We start from the raw sequence: 21,776 nt of genomic DNA, 5'->3' as shown, positions 1-21,776 counted from the left end.
GAGCCCTAAAATGAAGATATATTCTCTTTTCATTGTTATTGGAATTATTCGTTTTATAAACAAATCATATTAAACACATCAAAAGAAATAAGTCCCCTCTGAAAATTTCGTCCAACATCATAAAGTAAAACTTTGTACCAATAAAACTTACTTAGAAATAATTATATGATTGTTTACTAAGTGTTTTGTGAAAATGAAAGATGTCCATGACGTCATGGCTGAATGAACCCAAATTGAAGACAAAAACTGCCCTTTCCTAAAGTCACAAAGTAGGCCTATGCTTGTTAAGGGGTGGTGCAATAATTATGTGTACCCCGGGGTGAATTCTCAAAATGGTCTGCCAAAAATCGCTTGTCCCCTTTGGCCGTGCCAAAAACCTTTGCCCCCCCTTCGACGTGCCAAAAACCTTTGCCCCCACTTTTGACGTGCCAAAAATCTTTGCCCCCCCCTTACACATGCAAGATTTTGGGGAACCCGAATTTAAAACCTTAAATTGTCTTAACATATAATGCGAAAGAGCGTAGCAGGAAATTTTGCATATTTTAACGTGTTCAGTAACGCTTTTCCTCGCCTTTTTAGGGCGTAATATAGAAACAGTGCCCAAAATATCTGTGCCAAAATTGCTTGCCCCCCCCTTTCGACCTGCCAAAAATCGCTTGACCCCCTTTCGACCTGCCAAAAATGCTTGCCCCCCTTTTGGCCTGCCAAAAATCTTTGCCCCCCTATAATTCACCCCCGGGGTACACATAATTATTGCACCACCCCTAACTGCAAGGCGTATTGGGACAAGGAAAGGAACTGGCCATCTTACAACTCACTGTGCTGAACTCTGCACCAAGGGGATTTGCATGGCTGAATGATCAAGAATCGATACACATTACAGTAAATCAGTAAATGTTCACTTGGTGAGGATTTTAAACTGCACTCAAACACATGGGGTTTTCCATTAGTAACAAGCCATGAATCAACTTTTGTGACAAGCATAGGCCTACTTTGTGACTTTTGAAAAGGGCAGTTTTTCCCTTCAATTTAGGCTCATTCCGCCCTGAAGTCATGGAAATCTCTCATTTTCACACAGCACTTAGTAAACAGTCATATAATTATTTCAAAGTTAGTTTTATTGGTACAAAACGAAACTTTACAATGTTATGACGACATGTTCAGAGGGGGACTTATTTCTTTTGATGTGTTTATTTGCCAAAAATTTGTACCTGGTACCGTATTCGCCATAGAAACAGTGACGTTATGCGTAGCGTGCATGGGTCATCCGATTGGGGGGAGGGCATACCGACCATGATTGGGGGCACCGGGTCTGATGGGGGGGGGGGGCACAAGCCGTTTTTGGCAATTTTCTTATGGGATTTTCTAAATTTTGCAATCGATTGGGGTGGGGAACTTGCCCCCCGTGCATGATCATGCTACGTCACTGCAGAAGTCATGTTACAACAAGATTAATTATACCATAGTTTTTGAATATATCGCCTCCAGTCAATTCAGTATCGAAGTTACGTAATGTTACTATGTCAACGGGATCACGCGCTAGAGTAATGAACCACGATCGAAATGATCACCACATAAAGTATATGGCACTCGAAGGCATACCAAAGTAGCGTGATCCGGTAACCAAGAGAATTACGTAACCACTTCGATGCTGAATACAAACAGGTTGCACTCATCACCTGTGTATGTCTGCACTCATAGATTGAATATAATACTGCTCTTTTCAAAGATACTCATCTTACAGGTGTGAGTGATCACTGATCAGCATGATATGAATGAATGCAGATGTACAGTGTGAACATACTAAATAGTGCAGTGCGATATATTCGAAACAAATTTTAAATAGGCCTATGCATATTTTCCTGCTCACTTGCAATACATATCTAAACCACTAAAGGTTTGCCAGTTTGGATTCCAAAAATTTTTCACGTGCAAAGGGGTGTGGCAAAATTATTTATGATGCCAAGTCGGGGACATATAATATAACAGGTTTCTTTTGGGGAAACTGTACGAGAATCTTTGAGCTTCCAAAAAAGACTTTATTGGAACAATGTGCGAGCATAGCATTTGTTATTTTACATTATTTCAACCCATTCCTCGAGGTCCTTTTCTTTTCCTTTGCCTGCCCGATTTTCTCTTTCATTTTTTTTTTCATGACACTTTTCTCTTTTTTCGTCAGCATGGGGTCACTCTGCCCCACCTGCAACATAAATTCAACTTGAAATTAGTTTAGTGGTATTTACGCTTTTGTTTAGGAAAGGGGTATTTTGTATGATGCATACGTGTGGTGCCACAACCCCTAGCAGCTCCTAGCTAGCTATAATACGTCACTGGCACAACGCCTAGATGTTTATTCACAAGCCTCAGCACACTTTACACTTTGTTATTTATAAGTGGTCCGAGTTCTATACAGGGTGTCCCAGAAAAAATTACCGGGCGAATGAATTTGGATGTAATTCGAGAAATATAGATATCAGTAGCCCATCTTATTCTGCATCTTATTCGCCAATTTTATTGGAATCGGTTGACCGATTGCGAAGAAAAGCTAAGAAATAAGCGATTACATAATGCATACGTCCAACCACTTCATTCCAAGTTTGAAAGAAAGATCATTCAACATTCTGCGCACTAATTAACTAGTTAACTGTCGATGTGCTTCCTATTTTGTTTAGACCCTCCCTCGGGTCCATGGAGAACGACTGGTAATGTAGATTACATAGCATTAAAATCAACCCAATACATGAGGATTCAGCGCTCAATGTACTTTCGCGTTCACTAAATACGAGTATGTTTCTATATTGCTGCACTGACTGTGTGTGTAATCAGTGGCGTCGATTTGTGGATGAAGAGGAATGGGTTTTTGGCACTGAGAAAACTAAGGGGGGGGGGGGTACAGGAATAGGGCATTATGTAATTATTTATTGTTACGTTATCCAGAGATGGAACTGAACCGAGACTGGGGCCAGTCTATATTTTGTTATGTGAAATCCTTTTCGTTCTTTTCAAACAATCTTTTTCTTGCAAAACATTTAATTAGGTTTTGTTCAAATTTGAAAACCTGCACGATATTGACAATTGAAAGCTTGCATGTAAGATGATGCTCGGTACTTGTAAATATCTTTTTCGTTAATGTTGATATAAATGATGCATGAAGAATTCAAAATTTCGCACACACATTAATGTTTTGGGAATATTTCCAACAAATTGTAATGCAAAGTTTAAATCTTTTGAAACAACAACATTAATGTTGCACGGTATCAAAAATCACACGTAAAGCTGTAAGCACTTAATCATTGTCATTCTTGGATCAAATGTTCTTCATGTTCTTTGGAAATGTAAAATATAACATGTTTGCACAACCTAGAGAATTAAAGTTGGGAAGCTTCCAACTGCAGAAATCAAAGTTTTCTCGGACAAACTGTTATTCATCTTCAGTGAAAGCATGAATAACATAACAACCATCGGATTATAAATAGATACACAAACTTTAGGAAGCGGTGAGCGAGTATAAAAAAGCGCCTGTTGATCAAACTTGGAATGAACTGCATTGATGCGGGCATTATGGAATCGTTAATTTCTTCACAACCAGCAGTCAATCGAATCAAACAAAATTTTCGTATGTGAAGTACAATAAAATTGGCTATGCGATACATTTTAAATTTTTTGATTCTGATGTCTATTTCTCGACTTACGTTCAATTTTATTGTCTCGCCTGATAAGGCAGGAGACTATATAATCACTTTTCCGTATGTAGGGGTGTGTGTGTGTGCGTGGGGGTGTGCGTGCGTGTGTGTGTGACAAATTTGATTAAAGTTTTGCTTTTTCTCGGAGACTAGGAGTCGCACGTTTCTCAAACTTGGTGGGTGGGTGCATCTTGACCCGAGACAAAACCGGTTTGTATTGGTTAGTGGGTCAAGGTCACTGAGGACCTCTAGAGGTCATCTGAGGTCAAATTAGTAAAAACTGTCGGATGGGCATGAAACTTGGTAGGTACAGTCAACATTTCAAGCCAAATTTTTTTAAGGTCATTTCAAGGTCACCAGGGGTCATCTGAGGTCAAATTAGTATAAACTGTCGGATGGGCATGAAACTTGGTAGGTACAGTCAACATTTAAAGCCAAATTTTTTGAAGGTCATTTCAAGGTCACCAGGGGTCATCTGAGGTCAAATTAGTATAAACTGTCGGATGGGCATGAAACTTGGTAGGTACAGTCAACATTTCAAGCCAAATGTGTTGAAGGTCATTTCAGGGTCCCCAGGGGTCATCTGAGGTCAAATTAGTATAAACTGTCGGATGGGCATGAAACTTGGTGGGTACAGTCAACATTTAAAGCCAAATTTTTGGAAGGTCATTTCAGGGTCACCAGGGGTCATCCGAGGTCAAATTAGTAAAAACTATCGGATGTGCATGAAACTTGGTGGGTACAGTCAACATTTAAAGCCAAATTTTGGAAGGTCATTTTGAGGTCACCAGGGGTCATCTGAGGTCAAATTAGTAAAAACTGTTGATGGACATGAAACTTGGTGGGTACAGTCAACATTTAAAGCCAAATTTTTGGAAGATCATTTCGAGGCCATCAGGGGTCATCTGAGGTCAAATTAGTAAAAACTGTTGTGTGGGTATGAAACTTAGTGGATACAGTCAACATTTAGAGCCAATGTTTTGAAAGGTCATTTCAGGGTCACCAGGGGTCAAATTAGTAAAAACTGTTGCATGGGCATGAAACTTGGTGGGCACAGTCACCATCAGCCAGATAATCGTGCCTAGCCGATAACCGCCAAATTCATTTACCTCAACCAAAAGTAATCACAAAAGCAGGTTGTTGCGAAAGCAGGCGAGACTCGTGGTTCGAGAACCGCCTTGTTCAATCGGTAATTTTTTCTGGGACACCCTGTATGTTCCACACTCGCGAGCCAAATGCTTTTACAGAGACTCGGGAAGATTTTAAATATTGGGGTGGGGGAGGGTAAGTGGCAATGACACCTGGTCCAAGTTGGTGGGCCCCAATGGTGCATTTCCATCGCGTCTTTCTTCATCGGGGGAGGGGGGAGACTTTTCTATTTTCTATATCTATTACAAATTCTTGAGGATATTTCCACAAATGCCACGGCCATAATCTTATTCAAAACAATGTAATTTCAGTATGGTATGACTATGAGATAGGGAGATACCGTATCCCCAGGCCCGTACGCAGGGAGGAGGGGGTGCAGGGTGCGGTCGCACCCCCCTTGCAAAAGTATACAAAAGTCACAAATCAGATTTTTAAAGCTTTTTTGGTCCAAAAAGGTCCAAATTTTGGGAAGAAAGTCCACTGTTCACAAAATCGCCCCCCCCCCGGGAATAAAGTCCACTTTTTCAAAATCAGCACCCCCCCAAAAAAATCCTGCATACGGGCCTGTGTATCCCCCAAAATATTCACCACAGCCATTCAGAAGCTGAACCGCCACTTTCTGCCGGATGAAGTAAGTTCAGGGCGGGGCACAAATGACAGATGATACGGGTACATGCTCCCCCAGAAAGGCCCCTGTTTTGGGATTGCTGCGCAGCTCCGAAAGACGCCTGAATTTTACCAAAACAGAGTGCTGAAAGACCCTTGATTTATTTCCATAAGACCCCAAATTTGCTCACCTCAGATGACCTTTATAATTTTGGCGCAGAATCGTGATCGACAATCTGACAATTTAAATTCACCTCGGTGACTTTGACCTGACCTTCAACATTTTCGCGCTTACACCCGGTACCCATCATGTCCATAACAATTACACTCTTACAACTTCCTGTCAACTCTCTAATTCATAACTTTATAAACTTATGTCTGTTTTAGACTACAGTTTTTTAAAAATTAAATGGCCGACTAAAAATGTATTATAGTGTTCTAACTTTCAATTTTCGTATCTTATCTACTCTGCACTGATCTTACAATAAATTAGTGATTTGAGGCATAATGAAACCAACATCCTGACTCTGGCTTATAAAACTCGCCAGCAAGAAACTCGTTGAAATACAAGCTTTCAAATCACTATCACTATCATAAGGCCTATTCAATTATACCATGCAGATATAGCCTTGACCCAATAATTATTAGGGTTCCAATTAAGATAAGCAAACATTACTGGGTAGATAACAGGATCTATAGGTTTTTGTGTTGGCAGTGTGCAAAAGTAGAGTTTTATGTCAAATATTTGTGAACCGATTTTCATCGTTGACAAAACAAAATGTATATGTTTAATATATTAATTATTTCATTTATAGCATTTTTTTTTATAGTTTTCATCCGTAAATAATCACACAGTATTGTATGTTTACAAAATAATCGTTTGGTGTTCAACTTTAATTAGTCTATCTATGATTAGTCATGCACAGTTATCAGTAAACCGGTAGAATGCCTAGGACCACAGATACATGTATATTTGCCTGGACAAAAAACATTGTGACATTGCTCAATTATGTTATAGTCAAAAACAAATACTTTGAACAGTAGGCCTATACGGCCCAGTATGGACAAGTGTTAACTCGAAAGAAAGTATCTTCATGAAAAGAGATTTGTTTGCGACTGGTGGATTTTGTAATGTCAGAGAGGGTTTGTCATGGTCCCATACAGGCACTGAACAAGTGCTAATTTTGGTCCGTTAACCAAATTGAATATGTTGGGTGTCAATCTGGACTGAAAATGAGCTATTCGCCAGATTTCGTTGATAACAGCAAATTTTATCTGTACCCTATTTCAGTAGCGTACGCAGGAATTTTTCAAGGGGGTGTGATGATAAAAAAATGTTAAAATGGCCGCGTAGTGAACATTGCGTCGGCTTGCGCGACGCCAGAAATGTCTGAGGGGATGTTCCCCGTCAGAAGTAAAAACTTTTGCAAAATGAATACCTAGTTGAAGAGATTTGGTGGACCATTTTAGCACTGTTAGTGTGTAAACTTTTAGTCTGAAAAAGCCGAAAATTTGTGAAATGACGGACCATGAAGCTTTTCGTGAACAAGTTTTCCCTTTAATCATGTTAATTGTAGGCCTATAAATTGTGTTAAAGCAAATTGGTAAATGTCGAAAGCAGAAGCGAAAATGTGCCCCCTCAGAAGTAAGAAACTTTTGCAAAATGAAGACCTAACTGAAGCGATTTGCTGGACATTTTGGCACTATTAGTGTGTAAAATTTTAGTTTCAAAAAGCCGAAAACTTATGAAATGACGGTCTATGAAGCCTTCTCAGAAATTTTGCAAAATGTAGGTCCAATTGAAGCCATTTGGTTTTCACTGCAAAATACTGTCTAATTATATGCTTTATTTTCTTTTGAAAAGCGATTATATTTGGATTACAAAGTAAAAATCATCTGAAGTACATTATGCTTGCGTACTAGCACCGTGTTTTGACAGAAAAAAATTGCAAACGGTTTTCAGCTGATGGCGCAATGCGGTGTAAGACTAGAGATGCAGTTTTTAAGCGTGATGATGGGGTTGACAATTATAATTTTCAAGTATACGTTGCTGGGGTAAGGGTGTGGGGTGTGATGATGTAGGGGTGGGTGTTGGTGAAACATGTATATCTATGTCAATTAACAATTAAAACATGTTGCCACGAGTGTGATGGTGTGGGGGTGTTGACATGTATTAACAGTTTTAAAACATCTTTACATATGTTGCCGGTCAATACCGGGTATAGGGGTGAGATAATACCGGGTTTAGGGGTGAGATAATTTGTGTGGGAGTTGTTAAGGCATCTATAGGCCTATGATGGTGATAATATGTCCCCTTTGCCTAGTTCATCTCCTCCTCCCCCCTCTCTCTCCCTCCCTCCTCTCTTTTTTCTCTCTCTCTCTTTCTTTGTCTGTTCTTTCCCCCCATTTTTGGACAAATCCAAGGGGGGTGTTTCACACACGTAACACCCCCCCTGCGTACGCCAATGCCCTATTTTATCCGTAAAAACTTATCCAGAGAGAGAGAGAGAGAGCGAGAGAATCAGAGAGACAGACACGCAAAGTGAAGAGACTGAGAGAGAAAATGAATCTAATGCTTTTAGAATCCATTGAGTCGAGAGGTTTTTTTAAAAAGATGAGATAAATACGTAAGAAAAAAAATCTCTTTTTATGAAGGTCAATCTACAATTTTAAGAAGATTTATTTTTTGCCTTTAATTGTCTGAAATGAAGTCCAGTTTAGAGCACCTTATAAATATGACCCAGTTAGCTACAAAATTTAATTTCAATTTTGCTATTGTTACTCTACAGTGTACATGTGTTTAGAGATTGGTTCATCTTTTGTGAAAATATATAGGCCCTACTATTTTTATATCCATCATCATCATCAACAATTGTCTTCAAGATCTTGGGCTATTCCAGTTGAAATCCATACACCATTTCAAATGGAGTCACCCATTAAGGGAGCTTAAGGGTTTCTGGGTAACCCTATTTGAAATTCACACTGCATGTGTGGAAGACTACCGGTATAGGTCATATCTTCCACAGGGGGTGTATGGATTGCAACTGGAATAACCAATTTGGTCTAAAAGTAACAATAGCTAATGCAATTTTAAGAATTAGAAAAAATATAGCTATCTGATAAACATCACACTTTTATGCTTGTTTGAAATGCAAAATGCAACATTGTCAATATATATTTTGTCTGTATTTTGTCCATAGCCTACAAATAGAAGGAAACAATTATATTTGACTTTGAGTAGATACTAACACTCTAATAAAGTGTCAGTTCATTGTGCTGAACTATATAGAAGAAAAGAGAAATTTCTCCTCTGCATCAAATATTGCCAATTTATCATTATTGAAAGTAGTTTTTAATTCTATTCTGAAATGTAATCATTAGGCAGGAAATGTGTATTCTTTATTTGAATTTTATCTTTTGTTTTCCTACACTTCACGCTTAACCACCCCCCCACCGCCTCGCGCTTTATCACTACCTGCGTCGCACAAAAATTCGGGGCAATATATTTTTTTCATATATCCCTCTCTAAATGTAAAAGAGTGAAAAACTCACTCCCCAAAAGAGTGATTCTCTTATAAGACCACTCAAAAAAGAGTGAAATATGTTTTTTTAAACTTTAAAACCACTCAAAATAGAGTGAAAACCACTCTAAAAGAGTGAATTTCAACTCTTTCAAGGAGTTAAATGAAGGACAACTCTAAAAATGTGTTATATGCAATACATCATATCTAAGGAGCCAATTTTCCACCCACCCCCTAACCAAAGTCTAAGGCCAGGTTCATACTTTGATTGCGACATTGAATATTCCATGCAACAAGTTTTTGTTATTCAATCAATCAATCAAATCAATTAATCAATCCTATCAATCAATCAATCATCAACATATCAATAAATTAATCATCAATCAATCAATCAACCAACCAATCAACATGTCAATCAATAATTCAATCAACCAATCGATATAGCCTATCAATCAATCAATAATATCAATCAATATATCAATCAACAGAGTCATGAGAGTTGTATGTTAAAAATCGTCCCCTGCAACAATTCCCTTTGTCCCATTTTCCTCCAACTTTTTCCCCGGGGTCTTTCCCCCAATTTTTGGTTATCTTTTGTGATTTTTTTTATTGCTTTGTAATTTTTACTGAACCATAAAATGGTATCAGCCTATATGAGTGAATGTTACTAGCTTACTAGCTTACTTAGGGGTGGTGCAATAATTATGTGTACCGAAGGGGTGAATTCTCAAAATGGTCTGCCAAAATCGCTTGCCCCCCCCCTCTGGCCGTGCCAAAAATCTTTGCCCCCCCTTTCGACGTGCCAAAAACCTTTGCCCCCCCCTTTTGATGTGCCAAAAATCTTTGCCCCCCCTTACACATGCAAGATTTTGGGGAACCCGAATTTAAAACCTTAAATTGTCTTATCATATAGTGCGAGCGCAGCGAGCAGGAAATTTTGCATATTTGAACGTGTTCCTAACGTTTTCCTACGCCTTTTTAGAGCGTAATATAGAAACGGTGCCCAAAATATCTGTGCCAAAAATTGCTTGCCCCCCCCTTTCGACCTGCCAAAAATCGCTTGACCCCCCTTTTGACCTGCCAAAAAATGCTTGCCCCCCCTTTTGGCCTGCCAAAAATCTTTGCCCCCCTATAATTCACCCCGGGGTACACATAATTATTGCACCACCCCTTACTAGCTTACTAGCTTACTAACTGACTAACCATTTGGTCTGAAATGGACATATCTCTAAATGCCACGAAGGTATGACCCCATGAGTGGTGTCATACATGTATGAAAGAGGAAAACATAAAGAATATAATAAAAATATTTCCAAACGTCAGAGGTCATCCTGGGGTCACAGGGGTCAAAAAAGGTCATTTTAACCGAAAATGCTCCGATTGAGCTTAAATTTAAATGCAATGATCCTTATGACATTGTAAACATGTTTAAAACATTAAAAATTTATTTAAGGTCATTAAGGGGTCATAAAGGGGTCAAAGGTCAAGGTTTTCAAAATGCTCCAATTGAGCTGAAATTTAAATGCAATGATCCTTATGACATTGCAAACATTTAAAAATATTTTAAAATTCATTTAAGGTCATTAAGGGGTCAAAGGTCAAGTTTTTCAAAATGCTCCAATTGAGCTGAAATTTATATGCAATGATCCTTATGTTTACTATGTCATAAGGATCATTGCATTTAAATTTAAGCTCAATCGGAGCATTTTCGGTTAAAATGCTCCTTTTGACCCCTGTGACCTGCAATGATCCTTATGACATTCTAAACAAGGGGCAATAAAGGGGTCAAATGTCAAGTTTTCAAAATGCTTCAATTGAGCTGAAATTTAACAGTGGTATAGGCCTACCACAATATACTGCCGAAGCCACATGGTTCAGCTATGGTGCGGTTATCGCTCTAGTTTTTGTGTGATATCTTGTAAAAATAAAAAACACAGAAACATAAAAAAAAGTTTTTCCCTCAAACCCTTGTTATAATTATAGGTGGCGCTATTTTACAATTGTGTGTGGCAGGTCACAGGCTGTCCTATCCTGCAAATGGACCACAGGCTGCTGCGGAAATTTCAGACCAGAAATAGGTTGATCGTCTTAATTTTTACCACAATTTCATGATTTTATCATAGCTAATTGATACTAAAACTACTGTGTCCGATCGCCACAAAAGCAACCTTTCCTCGCCGGCAGCAATTCATCAATTCTAACTTACTAAGGTAGGACCAGAGAAGAAGGAAGCTGAAACAAAAATTAGACATTGTTATTCGATATTCTACTAGTATTATCATATCATGTAGGTATCCTAGGTGAATTCAAATTTGCCATCAAATTGCATCGTTTTATATATCAAATTAAAGCCCTTGAGTAAACTAAGCCAAAACTGAAAACCTTTTTTTCATAGCACTTTCCGTAGCAAAGTTACATCTTGTCAAAGATTGACTTTCATCAAAAAGATTCAGCTAGCAAAATTCCCCAAAACGGCATTTCGGGGGTGTTTCTAGATCTTAGTCTCATGGCGATGGCAGCTTTTTTAATGGAACTGCTATCAAAATCCTCTAAAATTCCATGTGCGACTTGATTATCACCATAAAAAATCATATATTTGGGTCAAGTGAAGTATAGAAAACATATTTATGTAGGTTTCCTTCACCCACCTATTCTCGAAAAAAATTCAAATTTCTATGTAAATATGCATTGTGTTGGGGCCCCAATCTCGGCGAATTCGCTGAATAGTAAATGTGTTAACTAAGGTTTGCCTAGGTTACCTATATCATGATGTAGGCCTACATACATGCATACATAGCCTGAGCCAACGGCAACGCAAATAAATAGACTAGAATGTAGCTCGAGATATCCTAGCTAAAAATACAGGTTTACATTTTACTATCTGACATAAATTAGCATCTCATGAATGCGATACCAATAAGAAAACCCGCTTCTAGTCGTATAAATGAGCTCGTGAGTCAAAATCATTGTGTACCATGCTATGGAGTAGGCAAACTTGTTCGAAATATTCTAAGGGCTGTGCAATAATTATCAGCCCCGAACAGCTCGCCAAAAATCGCTTGCCCCCCCCTCTCGCCCGCCAAAAATGCTTGCCCCCCTCTCGGCCCGCCAAAAATTCTTTGCCCCCCCTTGAACATGCCCAAATTCCAAACTTTAAATGGTCTAGATGTATGTTACGAGCGCAGCGAGCAGGAAAATTTGCATATTTAAGCGTTTCCGTACCGTTTTAGTAAGCCTTTTAGAGCGTTTTATTAAAAAGCGCCCTTGAATCGTGCAAAAATCCCTTGCCCCCCCCTCTCGGCTTGCCAAAAATTTCTTGCCCCCCCTTTCGACTTGCCAAAATTTCTTGCCCCCCCCTTTCGGCTTGCCAAAAATTTCTTGCCCCCCCCCCAATTTTACCCTCCCCCCTGGGCTCATAATTATTGCACAGCCCCTAACTGCAAAGCAAAGCTTGAGGGCGGCCGTGAGCAAATTTGTTGCTAGTGTTTCTCGAGCAAAGGCAAACCTATAATAGCGTGATGAATTTTTGCGTACACTGCGCGATGTACGCCGGCGTGTGCGACTTTGCGTGAGTAACGCGAAAGTGAATGCAACCATGCCAGCACACTTGTGATAGGTCAGCATTGTATCCAAGGTCATGCGTTCGCATTGTAGTTTGAAATACGCGATATACGATCGCGGTTGGATCGAGTGTTCAGTCAATTGGAATTCTTACTATAACTGATGTGTTAAAGGCAAGACCCCAAGCCAATATGATCTCTCAGAAATGTTGTCCAAGGACATATTTTCAACACTAGCGGGACACCCGCGCTTCGCGTGGGTCCCCGCTAGGTGAGTAAATGGGAGCGTTCACTAAATAACTGAATAGGTAGAATCATTGAAAAGTTAAATTTTATTTATCCGAACCTGACCCTCATTAGGCCTACATTTTCATTTTAGCTTCTTTCTTCATTTAAAAAAAAATTTTGCTGCTGAACTTGCGATTTGCCATTTCCATGTTTTTTAATTTTATTTTATTTATTTATTTAATCCCGTTCCCGTTATTTTCTAAATTTTCTAAATCTGTCCTTTCTTACATTTCCCTTGTAGCGTCTTTTTTATTTGCTGCTTAGCTTGTGATTTCCCGTTTAGCATGTCTACGGTCGTTCACCCGTAATATCATTCATTACGTGACTCTGCGTCGTTTACGCGTGTCATGGTGTGCTGCGTTACCCTGCGGTATCGCTGCGCTTCTGCGAGCGACTTGGCATTAAATACGCCTGCATAACGCGCATGGCTAGCTTAACAACTGACTCCCTTTTTTGTTTACCTAGGATAGCAACAGACCACATTTTCACTGATTTTGAGGTCAATTCTTGACCGTTTTCAACCAAATTAATAACAGGACATTCCCGTATATTCCCTGATCTCCCGTATGAATTTGGCGACGTTTAGATCGAAACTGATGGAGCCTTTGCATTGACATGCCCACACACATAGTCACAACATTCCCCTATTTATAGTAAGATACCTGAAGTTGATGGTGGGGCAAAATGTCTGACATCGGTTTTCAGGGGGGGGGCAAAATGTACAAAAAATGTACAATTGGGATTTTGCATGGGTAATATCTCGGCTAAAAGTATTCTAATAGGCTCATTATGGGATGAGAGGAATGTCCCACCAAAGGGCTCTGACTGACCAAAAATGGACAGTAAAATTATTTTTACTTTTGGAGTTCTGACCCCCGAAGTTGGTCCTGGATGGATGAAGTTGCATTTTTAGGGCCCTATATCTTTTTAAGTAAAGGACTTGCAAGTTTGCTGATGGCAGATTTGAATTCTACACAAAGAAGTACCCCATGATACATATTTTTCAAAGTTGTATAGGTTCCCTTAATACATTTATGGCCCTCCAAATATTGTCTTCCGCTTGGCGACACATTTTTTAAGCTGACCCCCCTAAATTTAAACTTGCTGCCAAGAGAAAACGAAATGAAGCTCAGATTTTGAGAATTTTTCTCACCAATATCTAGCACCACACGGAAAAAGAAAAAAATTGAAGAGGTGCTGCGGTGCACATCCCTGCAGTTGACATGGATTGGCTCAATAGGTTTTTACATTGTACCAATAAGGCCATCACATATAGGCCTAATACTTGGTTTACTGTTGAAAATTTTTAAAAGGCACAAAGTTGCTCGAGAAGTCTAGCCAAGAATTTGCTCACCGATAGCTTCACATTCTAGAGACCATTGTATTCAAAATCTAGTCGGATTCGCTGATGCATGACAAAGCAATGGGAGTTCAGAAATAAACACAGCCGATCACGACCAAGCCTTACATTAGACAGGCGCCGGGCGATTTTACCAGTGGTTCTAACCTTTTGGCTCCTGGTTCAAGTCAAAATGCATGGACCAGGAGCCACTAAAAACAAGTGTTTGGCTCATGGTATAAAAGCTTAAATTGACCAGTATAAACTATGAATTGACTGGTTTCGTGCTCAGTTGGCAGGTCAACATACATGACAAACCACTATATTTCTTGAAAAAAAAAAAAAAAAAGCGGCCTAGCAGTTTAATTCATCTTACAAGCAACTAAAATGCCCTTAAAGCCCTCAGCAAGTAAAATATTAATGTCCAAATGCATACCTGCCAACTACTCCAATTTTCGTGGAGTTACTCTGATTTTCCGAGTTTTAAACCCCCGAAAATCGGAGTACTCCGATTTTCTGAACCACTAGACCTATTCTGAAGTGCTAGGATCATTCACAGTTAATTTGAAAAAAAAAATGGAAAAAAATTACAACAAAATTACAGTTTGTTATCCTTAATATGCAAACCACTAACTTATGTTTACCTCTTCATCTAGCACATATTATAAATGCATGGAAAACCAATGCATTTATAATATGTGATAGATGAAGAGGTAAACAGTCAGAATTGACATTTTTGGCAACAGATGTTATTTATTCTGTTAACGTTGAAATTTGGTTGAATAATTTATTTTGATGAGTCAACTCTATCTTTTCAGTAAAGGTGGTACATATTTTGAACAGTCTAAAATTTTGTTAGTCAAATATGCTCAACTTTATTCAATCTTGGCACCTGTGTTTCGTGTATTTTGAGAATATTAAAAAAATTAACTGAAATTTCCTTACCATTTCAGGTGTTTCAGAGGAATATTGGAAGGTAGTGAGGATCATCGTCTTGTTTTTGCTTCTTCTTTCAGCTGAGGACATCGTGGCAAGAACTCCTGACAGGTAACTTGAGATACCGGTACCATCTTCAACATACAATTAACATTTCATTTCATATATTAATTTTTTTTAATAAATAAAAATGGTACCATAATTTGTGACTGGACACTACGAATCAGGCATAAATTCGGCCCAGTCAATTTTGTTTTATTTTGTGTTTAGAAAATATATATCATAAGCTTTAAAATAGTATATCAGTTGACTTCAAACGATATCAAGAAGCGGGGTTATGGTTTGTTGAACTCTGCTCCTTCAACGAAATGGTACCCTTTTTCGGTTCTACATGTGTCTCTTTTTCCACATTGCTGGTAATAAAGTCATAATTGGCAGTCATTTCAAATCATCCTCAAGTCAACGAGGTTCAGGAATGTCTTCTCATTGTTATTGTTGGTTATACATACCTAGACAAAATACAATGCAATTGTAACCCACCACTTGAATAGGATTTTGACAAAGCAAACAAAGACTAGAGCTACTTAATGATTCTATATGAAGAAGATTATTATCCTCGTCAGCAATAGGATTATTGATTGGTTTAAACGCTATCAAGTAAGAAACATGTCACGCCTAATTGAGACACCTATGAATATGACCTTCACACACATTTGTGTACATCCATATCAAAACGATGCACTTGTCGGCTGCTACATGTGTCTCATTTCACATAATAGCTAGGAATAAATACCAGACTCATCTCCGAAGTGGAAGTCACTACAAATCATCCGAAAGTCACATAGGTAGGGAATGTTCTCTGTATTCATAAACCTTGTGACTTTGGGATGATTTAAAGTGACCTAAACTTTGGAGATGAGTCTGGTATTTATTCCTAGCTATTATGTGAAATGAGACACATATCACATGTCTTGTCTTGAGTTGTCTTGTCACTAAAATTGTGCAATGTTGTCAAATGTGAAGTCTGAGAAATTAATGTTTCAGTAAAAACTATCAAAATTATGCACAAAACATTCCTATATTTTGAAACGGTTAGACTTTCATGCTTGCGAAAGCTGTATCTGGTACATGATCTTAATTTGCATCCGTTTGCACCATTGAATTCAAAATGTCAGATTTTAAGTGCGCCAAAATTCAAAATAATTAATGGCATTTTGTCTGCAAATCTTTGTTTTGTTTACACACGTTTGCTGGCGTTAATAAACATACCGAATGCGACTTGACTGCATTTGACATACATGCAGGTTTGCGCTGCATCACACGACGCAAAAAAAACACACCTTAAAGCCAATATATTACCTAAAGGCAGCATGACATTGTGATAGTAATTTATTTTAAAGGGGAGGATGATGAGTTCTTAGGCTGTATTATTTAAATGAAGTTCATAGATTTCAATAAAGTGATTTTGACAAGAATTGAAGAGGTGCACAGTAAACGTGGTACTTAGACCGTATAAGTAATGCTTAGAGGTCAGAAATGTCCACACAAAATACTAATAATAATAACACGAATTATCTAAAGGTCAAATATTAATTACTATTGTGTTGTTCAAAACAAGCATGCATATTTCTATCCTCAAATAAAGAACAGTAATATGTTAGACTATAATCACCAAGCATTTAATTTAAGGTTGTTTTGACATTTTCAGGTTGGGAACTAATGAAATTAGAACCAGAACTATCGAAGCCTAGAGGATTGTGGATTTTGATTGGAAGCTGCTTCATTCATTCAAGGACTTCTTTGCTAGAATTGACTTCCATGGTGGGTTTCATGAACATACAGTAACTTCATCTACATCTCTGTATTTTGTTGTGATTCTCTAAAGAACCCAATTCAAGTACAAGGTGCACAAAGTAACACAGATGGTAATGAAACATTTTAAACCATTTTCTTGTGCATTTTGCAGACTCAAGTATTATTCTTTGGACAAATTCAAAATCCATGTAAACAGACACCTGATTAAATATGTGCGAGCTCGCAGATACAAAAGTGTGTTTTGTCAAAACATTTTATCAAACAATGGTGAGCTGACAAGACATTTGAATGGCCACAGGGAGCTTTGGCACCAATGTAATAACTACTTGATCAAAGAAAAACCCTATCAGTGTGAGTACTGTCAGAAATGCTTTGCCATAAAATCAAGTCTAGTGGACCATATCAGAATTCACACCAAAGAGAAACCATTTCAGTGTGAATATTGTGACAAATGTTTTGCTAGTAAAAGGGGCCTCACATACCATACCTTAATTCACACCAAAGAGAAACCCTACAAGTGTGAGTACTGCCAGAAATGCTTTCCCATAAAATTGAGCCTAGTGAACCATGTCAGAATTCACACCAAAGAGAAACCCTATCAGTGTGAGTACTGTCAGAAATGCTTTGCCATAAAATCGTTCTTAGTGGACCATATCAGAATTCACACTAAAGAGAAAGCGTATCAGTGTGAATATTGTTCCAAATATTTTGGTTGTAGAAGTGTCCTCACATACCATATCAGAACTCACACCAAAGAGAAACCCTATCAGTGTGAGTACTGTCAGAAATGCTTTGCCATGAAATCGAACCTAGCGCACCATGTCAGAACTCACACCAAAGAGAAACCCTATCAGTGTGAGTACTGCCAAAAGTGCTTTGCCGTGAAACCGAACCTAGTGAACCATATCAGAATTCACACCAAAGAGAAACCCTATCAGTGTGAATATTGTTGCAAACGTTTTGCTCAAAAAGGTGGCCTACAATACCATATCAAAACTCACACTAAAGAGAAACCCTATCAGTGTGAGTACTGTCAGAAATGCTTTGCTAGTAAAGGTAACTTGTCAAACCATATCAAAACTCACACCAAAGAGAAACCCTATCAGTGTGAGTACTGTCAGAAATGCTTTGCCATGAAATCAAGTCTGGTAGACCATATCAGAATTCACACCAAAGAGAAACCGTATCAGTGTGAGTACTGTCAGAAATGCTTTGCCATAAAATCAAGTCTAGTAGACCATATCAGAATTCACACCAAAGAGAAACCGTATCAGTGTGAATATTGTTACAGATGTTTTGCTCAAAAAGGTGGCCTTGTATACCATATAAAAACTCACACCAAAGAGAAACCCTATCAGTGTGAGTACTGTCAGAAATGCTTTACTGTAAAATCAAGTCTAGTGGACCATATCAGAATTCACACCAAAGAGAAACCGTATCAGTGTGAATATTGTTACAGATGTTTTGCTCAAAAAGGTGGCCTTGTATACCATATAAAACTCACACCAAAGAGAAACCCTATTAGTGTGAGTACTGTCAGAAATGCTTTACTGTAAAATCTAGCCTAGTGTACCATATGAGAATTCATAGTTTTCACACCAAAGAGAAACTGTATCAATGTGAATATTGTTACAAATGTTTTGATCAAAAAGGTGGCCTTACAAACCATATCAAATTCCATGTCAAAGAGAAACCCTATCAGTGTGAGTACTGTCAAAAATGCTTTGCTGTAAAATCAAGGCTAGTGAATCATATCAGAATTCACACCAAAGAGAAATCCTATCTGTGTAAGTACTGTAAAAAATGCTTTACTGTAACATCGAACCTTGTGAACCATCAGAAACCATATCAGTGTGAATATTACATACCATATCAGAAGTCACACTAAAGAAACCCTATCAGTGTGAGTACTGTAAAAATGCTTTAATATAAAACCGAGCCTTGTGAAACATCAGAAATCACACCAAACATAACCTATTAGTGTGAGTACTGTAAAAAATGCTTTACTGTAAAACCGAGCCTTCTGAACCATCAGAAACTGCATCTGTGTGAATATTATTACAAGTGTTTTGCTGAAAAAGGTTGCCTCATATACCATATCAAAACTCACAATCAAAACCCTATCAGTGTGAGTACTGTCAGAAATGTTCTACCTTTAAATTGAGCCTAGTGAACCATATCAGAACTCACACCAAAGAGAAACCATTTTAGTATGAATATTGTCCAAACTGTTTTACACACAATGGCAGTCTTAAGTGCTTTATCAATCCATGCCTTAAATAGCAATCTGCCCCAGTTTATAGTGATATTGACTTATTTAATGCCATTATACAAATACAAAAAAGTAACTCAGCTGTTATAAATACGCCTATAGATTCAAAACTAATAATTGTTTTCACAATATTTTAACATAGCGAGAATGATGATTTATTTACACGCATTTTGATACCCCATTCGTCAAATGTCGTTCAATATTAACAACACAGTAGTGCTTTTACAGAAAAATACCCGAATTTAAAAGTTGCAGTTTACAGCAAACAATGGTTATAATGCCATCACTGTCAACACGTAAATCCCGCCATTATCTTCGCGGTTACTTCAAATCAATACAAATAACTGCAACTTTTAAATTGGGTTATTTTTCTTTCAAAACACTGCTGTATTGTCAATATTGAACAAAATTGGACAAATGGGGTATCAAAATGCGCGTAAATAAATCATCCTTTTTATGTTGACATATTGTGAAAACAATTATTAGTTCTGAATCTATAGGCATATTTATAACAGCTGAGTTACTTTTTGTGCAGACTTTATATATGTCATATTTTAATTGTATTATTCTTACACTAAAATGATAAAATAGTATTTGTAATAAATGTTCAGGTTTTCAATAAATGTGAAAATCAAATGAGCTCTAAGCTCACTATCTTGGTTTAATCATTGAGCTCTATGGGAATCTGTTATAACAAGAATAAAAACAAAGTTACTCTGGTTTTCCGACACACTCAACAAATTTGGCTGATTCCATTTAGGTGCAAAATTGCAAATATGAAAAACAGGTTTGAAAAAATATTAATAAAATTTGTTTAAAAATGAATCCACTCTGGTGTCTATTTGGGATGCACTATTATGCATTAGAGATTCTGGGGGGGCATGGGATTTTTTATTCACTGCCTTTGGCGACAATTTTTTTGCTGCCTTCGGCGATAATTTTTTTTTTCACTGCTTTTGGCGGCAATATTTTTTTTCCAATTCTAATGTATACCTTTATACCGAGGTTGTTTTTGACTCATCAGTGAGGCAATCTTTTTCCCTTCTCACTAGTGGGCAATTTTTTATTCATCTCACCAGTGGGCGAATTTTTTCGCATAAGTACATGTATGTGACATATTCTACAGAACCTTCAAACATGGCAGCAAACCTACTTATGAGCTACATAAGAGACTAGTCACCATTTACACGAATGGGGGATTGCAAATATTTCTGACAAAGAATTTTGTGATCCACTCTTTGATTCCATTCAAAAATTCTGCATTCCCCCTTATGAAATATCTCCATTTAAAATTTCATATTCCCCTCTTTCCTGGCAAAAAATGTTGGAATCCCCCCTTTTTCACAAAAAAATTGTGTGTTTCCCCCTTTAAATCACTCATTCCCCCTGTTGTAAATAATGACTGTTCCATAATATACATTGTACCATTATAGATTAGACAAAATTTCAATAATTTCAGGTTTCGTATGGCATTTGTAGGTAAAAGTTGATTACCTATGTATCTTTACTTTGGCACATATTCTCCGAAACCACAGGTTGTACATCGACCAAATTTATATATTTGTGATCGTTTGTTGACCCCTGTATATCCCTATGTGGTCATTTCTGGGGTCATTTTGAGGGTCATGGACTCAAAATAATGCTTGCTCACCTCATTTCTTGGATTCAGCAGGTCCAAGATATTTAGGTGATCAACTTTTGTTCAAAAATGCTTCAACATTTGAATATATGAATACAAAACCCACCCAAGTCCATACTTTGGCCAAATTGAGTTAAGCATGGGAAATTGTTGCTATACATAGGCCTGTCATATGATATGTATGAAAGAACAACTCAAATTCATCCTCTGTGGCTGTTGAGCATTTGAAAAATAGCATGTATGAAAGAACCACCAAAGTCCATGATTTGAGTCTTGTAACACATTGATTAAAATCCAGTATGTATAAAAGTCCACTTGTAACACATTCATTACTGGAGAGTGACTTTTGAAAAAAAAAGGCTTTAATCAAGGAAAGTGTGTGGTTTATATTACATGGCAGAATGCTTATCAACATTATACATACCTGTGTGCTTTATTTTGTATTATCTTACCAGGGCTGTCAACTCTCACGCATTGGCTGTGAGTCTCACGCATTGGGTCACTTTCTCACGGTCTCACGCCAAGGTAGTATAATCTCACGCCTAGGTAGTAAATATCACGCAAAAAGCTGGAAAATGAGTAAAATCTCACGCATCGTCATTTATAAATTGTTGCTCCTCCACACCCCACCCCCCCGCTTTTTACATTCTCGAGCGCCGTGGCTCAAATAATCATGGTACAAAATGAACATTGGAGTCGGCAAATCCTGGTACGCCTCTGCCTCACGCCAAGCAATTCCAAAAAGTTGACAGCCCTGGGTAATCTCATTCCAACATTATTGTCTTTGTATATGATTCAAAAAACCACTCAAGTCCAGCATTTAAAATGAACCCCACAAAGTCCCTGAAATGCTAATCGTCATAGCTAATACAGTTTAACCTACTCATTTGTATGCGTAATACTTACCATATTGACCAGGTAAATCTAACTGAAGGAATTAAAATGATACACAGGTTTTTTCTCAAAAT

General features: G+C 37.9%; 1 long non-coding RNA gene across 1 annotated transcript; it reads left to right on the top strand.

The window, feature by feature from the left end:
* The first annotated feature begins 10,992 nt into the window (after positions 1 to 10,992).
* LOC140159028 (uncharacterized) lies at positions 10,993 to 19,931 on the top strand. Its single transcript, XR_011859844.1, has 3 exons — positions 10,993 to 11,169; positions 15,100 to 15,193; positions 16,791 to 19,931. It is a non-coding gene; the product is annotated as an uncharacterized lncRNA (long non-coding RNA).
* Positions 19,932 to 21,776: the final 1,845 nt, after the last annotated feature.

This window comes from Amphiura filiformis, chromosome 8, assembly GCF_039555335.1.
Source record: "Amphiura filiformis chromosome 8, Afil_fr2py, whole genome shotgun sequence".
NCBI lineage: Eukaryota > Metazoa > Echinodermata > Ophiuroidea > Amphilepidida > Amphiuridae > Amphiura > Amphiura filiformis.
This window is presented reverse-complemented; position numbering and strand designations above follow the sequence as displayed.